Raw genomic sequence first — 9316 nt, 5'->3', positions numbered from 1 at the left:
ATATGTTTATATATTTTTTTTTTATTTTTGTACCTTTGTGTTATTTGCACCAAGATTTCACTTCCTTTGGAAAAATAAAGGTCCTGATTCTGATCTTACTGAACATGCAGGTTTGTGCATTGCAATGACATAAAACATTAAGATTATAATTTCTAAAATTTACATAAAACCATTTCTAGACATGTTAGTGGGGGTATGGAAGAAGTAAAATCATAATCTCAAGAAGAACGGCAGAATATACACAACGAAATCTGAATTCTTTACTACTTTCTAAATTATGAATGACAAATATTATCAGAGTTCCAGATAATATGTTTTTAGAAATAATTAAATTACTGTAAAATATGAACCATCTAGTGTACATGGTCTGTCATTCTGGAAAGATGAGACAGTGGAGATGCTTTGGGTGTATGTTTGTTTGTTTGCTGTAAAATTTAATGCTGAAAGCTTGAGAAAGACACAATGAGGCTATGGTCAAGATGTGGCAGAACTGGATCAAGTTCAAACAGTACCCTAGAGGGATTTCAGATGAAACCTCAAAGCCTCTGTAAATGCATCTCCAGCAACAATTCTATCAGTCTTGTATAATCTGCATTCTTTTTTCTGCCATTGCTTCGTGGTGTTTGGAGAACTGAGTGAAGGTGTTATAATTGGACTAAATGCTAGCAAAACAGATACAATACAAAAATGACCCATGGTCCTCCAGGGGAGACAGTCCATGGGAAAAGCAGAATATTATCTTTATTTCTTAACTTAGTAATTCCTGATCAACATATTCTATTAAAGGCAGTGAGGCTTTCCAATTTTTGATTACATTTGTTTCAATTAAGAAAGATTCCTCCTTTTTAAAAATAATCTTTATGAGTCACTGTAGACTTTGAAGTTTAAGTATTGTCTGCCAAAGAGTCGGAATACACAGGCTCAGATACATGTCTCCATATGCTCTGGTATTTATATGGAAAAATCAGGACAATTTCAGAACTTCTATTTCTCCTATGGGGCCAACTACAGAAGAGCTGAGAAACTCAGCACTGATTGCCTTGCACACTGTGCCTTCTTTGGAAAGGTGAGCACTTAAAAAGATAGCTCATGACTGAGCCCAAATTCATTGTGTCAACAGCAAGACTTTCTTTTTTTTTAGGGCTTTTTTGGCTGGATTTTCTTATACTTTTAGAAGTCCTGAAGATCATAAAAAATAATAACTGTATGCAAAGGATATTTGTCTGGTTTTAAAAAGATTCTAGTGAATTTAAAATGTATTGTGCTGTTAATATTAAAATCAAATTATAATTTTATGAACTTCCCACATAATATTCAGTGCTGAAATAGAAAAGATGCTGTCTCATTGAGAAGATCTATTATTACCATAAAAAAGCACATGTAATGATATGCTGCATTTTGAGCACCACAACTTATTTGCCATGATTCAGGATAAGACTGAAGTATATACTCACTAGGACAAAGCTTGAATGATTTGTTGATTAGCACTTCATTAAATTTGACAAAAACCACTCTGGTTTTCTTTTTCAAATTCAAGAACTGTGGTATGAAAATTGCTTTCTTTTCCTTCAGCTAAAAGGAAGGGAAACCAAGTAGGAGTTAGTATTCTCCTAGTTCATATAAACCATGAATGAAAATACAAGCTTAATTAACACTACAAAATCGATTCTGAAATATGCAAAGAACCTCTGTGAGCATCCTCTTCTCCCTTGTTTTCCTCTTCTTTTTCCATCAAAAAAAATCCGCTGAAGTTGGAGATGATTTGGCAAAAGTTTTACGTTCCCCATCTGGCTCAGTCTTTTCTTCCTCTCTCAGAGCAGAATTGCTAAGGTAACTTTCAGTGCCAGACTAATGCTCCCTGAGGGTGCTCTGACAGTGCATGTGTGACTAAATGACACATCTCACACTGCACATTTCAAATTGTGAGTACTAAAGGGACTTAATAACTTTTATTGCCTAGTTAGAGTCCTCTTCTTCTGTTTGCTCCTTCTCTCTAGACTTCTTTTCAACCTATAAACCTATGCAGAATTGATGAATTGCACAATATTGCTGAGGAGTATACACATTGTTTTAGCAATGGAAGAGCTATTTTTCAAAGCACTCATCCAGAAATTTGGCTGATCACAATAGCAATCTAGGTCCCTTAGGGCATTTCTCTTTTCTTCCATATAAGACAAGACACTGGAGAATATGTAATTAAAAAAAAAAAAAAAAAAGCCAACCAATTTACAAAAAGAAAAGCAAAAAAAACCCAACCAACCAAACAAAAAACCAACAAACCTCCACATATGGCAAAGTAAAGCAAACAGGCATTGGAATATTTTGCTTTTGTGACTCATTATGTTCCTGAACAAGGTATGACAAGTATGCTAAAAAGAACAATTGAATGCTTGACTAGCTCTGGATGTCCTGAATTTCAGTCTTACTTCAGTTCAGGAGTGTACCTCTGAGATGAATTTTGATCATCCTCACTTACCAGTTACATTCACACAGAGACCAGGCTCTGAAATACTCACACAAAATTTCTTTCAGATGAAACCAAACCTGGAGTGGGGCCCCAACACATTCTCCTTCAAAGCCTAAAAATATTTGTAAAGCTGTAAAGTAAATTTCCCCTGAAGTCCATCTGCTGTTAGTGTCAGACATTAGTACACATTCATTTGCTCTCCAAATGCTTCTGTAGTGCTGCACGGATTGGCACTGTGAATGCTGCCTCCGTGGCCACATTAGGATACAGTTTGTGCACACAGTCATGAAATCTATTTGTGCAAATAAGGAAGACTTTTGTCTACAACCATTCTTGGAAATCAGGCTCAGTGAGTGCTGTTTCTGTGACACAGTTACTCTGCAAATGCTGCAGGTCAGTATTTCAAAGCATATGACAGAAGACTATAGATGAAATCAATAAAGGCAGAAACTTGGAGTGTTTAATCCCTTAAGATCGAAAGACTTTTTTATTTTAAAATAAAGATATGTCTAACAAAAATTATTGTTCTGAGATACTCAAAATTTGTCACAATTTTCATTGTTGTTCTTATATTAGCATACTTACACCTATCTATAATTTCAGATTGATTTACCATCAATCCATTTGATTTAAAAGACCATTTGTAGACCCATTTTCACAGTGCTTCTATATGCCCACAGGGGGAAGATCACACCAAATTACTAAAAAACCTGATCTAAGTCTCCAGAAACAGTAAAATTTTATTTTATTGCCAACATGATGAACCTCAGGGACAGCATTTGAGGCAAGTATATATGTAGGAACACGTGAAAATGATCAAAGAAAGCTGGATAAATTACTCTATGAAAGCATCAGTGCCACATTTCACAAAGAAAGTGTAGTTTGGCAAGTGTAGAAGCAAGTATTCAGAAGAAACTGGAATATGTACGTGTGAGTTGCTTAAAAAGTTGCGGTCATAATATTTGTGTCATATTACACACATTTTTGTGAATATGAAAGCATAGTTGTGCTGTTTCTTAGAAAAAATATATGAAAAGTAGATAAAAATTGAGCATATTTTCACTGTCTTTGGGCACCACACAGGTACTAACAGGAAAAGTTTTGTAAAAACATCTTGCTCCTTACAAAGAACAGAAACAGAAGATAGTAGAGTAGAACAGTATATCAATGTGCATAGCTGATTAGGAAGAATTTTTGACTCAGGAAAATATGTGAGGAAAAAGTGTTGCTCTGATGCAGTTTTCACAGTGATGTAAAGCCATAGATTTTAAAACAAAGATTTACGGAGCAAGCAGACAATGTACTGTAGAAATGAACTTGTGTTTATAGGAGGTAGAAGAGGGAAGAGTGTAATAGGTCTTTTTCAATCCAAATATGCTGTTCTTTTCCTTGCTGAAATTAATTTTATAAAATAGGTCCATAGACACTGATCACTGTTTCAGAGCCAAAGTAGCAAAATCCAACAGAGTATAAGTGCCAACTACAGCCAGGGGTAGTTTACAAGAGAAGAAATATGGTTCAATGTGACTGGTTTCTCAGCTATTCTTCAGAAGGGGATGCTGAATTTTTTTTCAGAAAATCTCTCAAAAATGAAGATCAGAACACTGACGTACACTTTTAAGGATTAAAACTATCTTGTTTCAGACATTTCAAACTCCTGACAAAGGCTACTCTGAGAACAGTAAAGTCCCATATTAATATATTTTTCTGACGAGTACTGTAGGCTGCGGCCAGTGATTAAGTTAAACTAACCTATGTTAGTGTCTTTAGAGAACTGTTTCCTTTTCCCTCAGTGACACCATAGTAGAGACACTGGTCAATGTAAAGAATAAAACAGGGTGATTACTCAGACTTTTGTGGTTTCAATATTAGGTTGGAACACAGTTTCAGAGCCAAACACTGCTGGATACAATAGTGCTTTTATCAAGATGAAGAAGAGAACTCCAATGACCGCAAGAGTCCCCAAAGGTCTTCAAAGAAGAAAAATTCCTCATATATTCAGACATAACATATTTGTCTTTTTTATTTCACTCTAAGGTTCATTAAGTGTAGTCAGGCCCTACATTTAGCTCAGGAGTTCATACAGTCAGTTATACAAGAGAGCAGTCAGGCCTTAGGCACCAGAAAACAGATCATCTCTGCATCCTGAACCTCCCCAGCTGCCTTTGTTCTTCCTCTCTCTACTTTATTAGGGCTTTGTTTACATGGAAGTATGCTATAGGGAGTGTATCATTTTCTAATAATTATATTTAATAGAGTAAAATTATTCAATGGCCTTTTGGTGAAGATGGCTTGGACTGAAATTCATATATATTGACTGATCAGGATTAGGGGTTCCAAATAAAATGGGTGAAACACTGTGAAATGTTCCAAGATGACTAGAAGTATTAATAAAGAATTCACACTAAAGTCAGCTTTTCCTGATAATGAAAGGCATCAGTCTATGGAGATTTTTTTTTGTGTGTGTGTGGGCTTGCAGCCTTTTTCTTGCAACCTCTTGTTGATTTTCGGTTAAATACTTGTACTACAATAGCTTTAATTTATAATGGCATTCTAGAAGGAGAGCTGTCATAAAAGCTAAGGCCACTTGCTTTCCCAATGACAATATGTTTTGTTGAAAAGATTTTTAATAGTATGTGGAAAACATAAATGGTATCTCTTTTGGTAATACCATAATTGTGCATCCCACAGATAGTATTGGGTCCTTCAAGGCTCCAGCATGGTAAACCTTGGTGATGCATTTCTTCTTAAAACATGTCAAAAGTCCAAAGCAGAGGAAAAACCCCACCACTTTATCAAACGCATAATTAGAAATAAATATGAGATTTCAGACACTATGACAATCATTATCAAAGAAACCCATATTCTTTATAGTACACATCAATGATTAGTAGAGTTAACAAGTAGTGAAGTAATATTTCAGGTGATGTTTCAATTGGCCATGCAATGACATAACTACCCCGGAGATATTTAAAAAGACGTGTAGACGTGGCACTTACGGACATTTAGTGTTGGACTTGGCAGTGCTGGATTAATGGTTGGATTCGGAGATCTTAAGGTTCTTTCTTAACCTAATGGTTCTATGATCCCCCTGCCATAATGGCTTTGTAAAGGCAACCATTCCAAATGCTCCTTTCTGGAATTTCACTCTGACCAGAGTTCACAGTTGGGACCATTTGACTTGGGTAAAAAGAAGCCCAAATCAACCAAAACCCTCAAATATTCTTCCCTTAGGATTGGCTCCTTGTGGAACAATTTTTGCAAGGGCAGCTGTGATTCAGCAGAGGGACAGTCTCAGCACAGTGGCACAGCAGCCCTGCTGATGGCATGCAGAGACACCCTGGAGCTCCCTGATGAGATGTGCACAGCTGAAGAAGCAGCATCAGAGGCTTTGCAGATGGAGTAGCAGAGACCGTGGCACTGGCCACAGGAGTGTTGCCAGAGCTGACTGAGATGCCGTTCCTCTCCAGTGACCTCCACAAGGCTTTTTTAGCGTGCTAAAGGAAAAAAATTACTCTTCATTTATATAGAATAACATAGATCCTTTTAATTTCCAATTCTACTCATTTTCTATGTACATTGTTTAAAGCTTATCACCCACCACTAGCATATTAGTAAAAACTGATTAATTATATCTAGCTGCTGGCTTGTTTATGAAATTTGTTATTTACAAGATAGGAAATTAAACTTTGCATAGTGAGTAAAATCAGATTGTTACTATTCTAGTCATTAATTGTATTTCACTTGTAATTTTCATACTGTCAAACATAGATTCCAGTTTGCAATTAGTTTAACAGCTTTTGTTTATTCCATCATATCTAGTTTCCTCTTAATTAAAAAAAAAATGTTTAGGTTTCCTAATCTGAATACTATAATTTTGTGATAGAATTATGATTACAACACTAATAATGCTTTCCAAGAGAGTGTTTAATTATTTGGGGTAGACTGAACCAAGTATTCTGGAGGAAGAGGAAAATACAATATCACTTACTTGATATTTTGGTGTTTTTATGGACTTCACTCACATATTCTGACCTGGATTCTCAAACAGCCTTCTGCAGGTGCAAAACGTGCCTGCTCACCTACAGCCTGGATATTCCATATGCAGAAAGAGAAATTTACTGGATAACCAGTCCCACACACAAGCCCACTTCCTACATACATCTGCAGTATCTCACAACTAATCACATCAGTCTGAGGCTACTTAGAAAATTACCCACCTTCTCACATTGCCTATGCAAGCACAGGAAAATGAAGCTATAAATGTCCTTTACCCCAGTAGTTTGGCAACATAATATGCACTTCCCATTTAACTGCCCCACTCTTTTCCACTTGAATATAAACTACAACTTGGCCACATTAAGAGACAATCTAGGTTTTGCACAGATATCATGCAAAAGTAAAATATTAAAGATATTTAATGAAGCCTTATCCTCAAAACATAATGGAAATTGTACAGATTACAAAAAATTAAGTGAAAAATTGTCAGATATTTCAGGCTGTACAATTATTTAATCCAGCTCAGCAGAATAAATTAGGTTAGGAGCTTGATTATTATTGTTTAATACCAGAACAGTGGATCCTGATGGAGACTCCTATTTTTATAAATTGTATTTATATCTAATTCAGCCATTTTTTCCTTAATTTACAAATAATTTTTAAAATCTAATGTTAGACACACTACTAAAAATTGAATAGTTGAGGCACATTATTTGGAAAACTAAGCCATGAGACTTCTGGATGGAGAGCTTGTCACTTAAGAATGCGGTTTTTTGTCATTTGGCTAAACCAGATCCAGACAATGTAAGTATCACCAGCTGGGAAGAACAATAACAACAACAGCCACAATAATAGTAACAAAAAAATTTTAAAACCTTCAGAGAAGTGCACTTGAGCATGCACTGATTTGTATTGGTACTTAAATGCGCAAATGAAACCCATGAAACTAAATATTCATATGGGGTCATCCTGAAACTTGCAAAAGTGTGGAAAAGCCTCCAATGAAGGAGTTCAGCTTCTTCTGAAAGACAGTAGAAAACTCCAGCCAAGTTTTATAAGGGCTGAGTGAAACAGTCACAGTAACTGAATCTTTCTCCAGCATAAAACCCAAGATGGCTTGTAACCCAGTATTACTGCATCAGGCCATATGTCCTGCATCATTAAAGACACTCAAAGTAAACAGATAAGCAGGAAATCCAGTCTGGCTTTAAGAATCTAGAGTGCAATCAGCTACTTCCACAAACTTAGTGAAGTGACCCAGAGCTCAGCAACTGGAACAATGGAAAATGTTTATGCATTTTACTCATAAATTGTCTTTCACTGAATGCTTGGGGCATGCAAATAAAAAGCTTTGCTTGTCCGTTTGTGACTTTGGGAGAACAAGTATGCCTAATCCATAATAACTATATATTTTTAAATCTGTTCTTTTAAAACTTAATACACTAGCAAGGAAATAGCAGCCAATGCTGAAACAAATAGGGCAGTATAGACATGCAATACCAAAACCAATGGTAAAAGTACTGACTGAGGTGAAAAATGAACCACTGATGGTCTGGATCTAAAATTCTTCTAAGGGGATCAAGTGTGAGTTTGTTACTTCTGAAAATCCAGTCAGCTTGAACCTGACACAATTGGGAACAGGTTCTCCCCATGTCCAGGTCCCCTGACAGTCAGAGACTCTTTTGGGCTTAAGTGCTGATCCTGTAGGAAAAGGCATCTTAGGAGAGCTGAGGTACACAACAACTTTCAAAGCTCATCCCAAGCCATAGAACCACAGAGATCAACCTTAAAACCTGGCATTAAGAGATTGGTGAAAAAAAAAGGAGAAAAGCTTTAAAAAACTAAGTTTCATTCAATTTAAAATTTTGAAGCTCCTTCTTGGTGAAACAATTTCTCTTCATTTTGTGTTTCATCCTCTTTCTCACACAGCTTTGGAAAGAGTATTCTCATTTTCTTCTTTGCAGCCAACCAAAAAAGTCCTGAGAACCTGGGATATATAACCTCTTATTTTAGGTCATACCTGCAGTGACAGCCCATAAGGATTTGGTAAAAACCAAATGACTAAGTAGAGTCTTATATTTTATTACAGCATAGAGTGTTAACAAAAATCAAGAAATATCAGTATTCTTGTTTTCAGTGACTTTTTTTTAAACAGATATTAATAAAATAAATGTATTAACTAATGGAAGAAGCACAATTTTTACTTGATTTATAATACATTTAGTCAGCCAACATACCTAGGTGATTGATATCCAGAATGCACAGTCTTGTTCAAATGGTTTGCTGAAACCAGAAAAAAACATTTAAGTCTGAGCCAAAATTAAACATTCTTTGAAAGAAACAGGAACAAAGCTAGTTATTTGTAAGGCAGATGTTGTATATTGGTATCTTTAACTCATTGTAATTTATTTTGCCTGGAAACAAGCCTGCCATTTTCATACACCCCTTTGGGGTTATTTCACCAGTTTCATGCCACTTGGTAGTATTTACTGACGAAATGCAGGCAGAAGAGCTTTCTGTGTAATTGCACTGGCAGTGAAGCAGTCAGATCCTCTTCTTCAGCACTTGCTTGCTCTCACACCCACATATTCTTATTCGTATGCAGTGTCTTATCTCTTGCTGTCTGGCCTGTGAATTATGTGTCTGCTTTTATGTTTTCTGCCTGTGTTTGCTCATCACTGATTGGTCATTTTTCACCTCCTGAGTTACACAGTCATCACTGTTACCACTTGCACTTCCATGATAGAAAATGAAAAGTATGTTCCTTCACTTCAATATTTAACCCTGTTTGTGCAAAAAGAGGTTAAAGACTACTCTAATCACAACATGTGGTGGTTTTGTCCCTAATCA

The 9316-nt window shown here is 36.0% G+C and overlaps 1 long non-coding RNA gene across 1 annotated transcript; it reads right to left on the bottom strand.

The window, feature by feature from the left end:
* LOC115493928 (uncharacterized) lies at window positions 1-8691 on the bottom strand. Its single transcript, XR_012054195.1, has 2 exons — window positions 6459-8691; window positions 1-5964 (listed from the first exon to the last, which is right to left on the bottom strand). It is a non-coding gene; the product is annotated as an uncharacterized lncRNA (long non-coding RNA).
* Between the last annotated feature and the right edge of the window lie 625 nt (window positions 8692-9316).

Source organism: Taeniopygia guttata, chromosome 2, assembly GCF_048771995.1.
Source record: "Taeniopygia guttata chromosome 2, bTaeGut7.mat, whole genome shotgun sequence".
In the NCBI taxonomy this organism is placed as follows: Eukaryota; Metazoa; Chordata; class Aves; order Passeriformes; family Estrildidae; genus Taeniopygia; species Taeniopygia guttata.
Note: the sequence above shows the minus strand (reverse complement) of the source record. Positions and strands in the feature narration are given on the sequence as shown.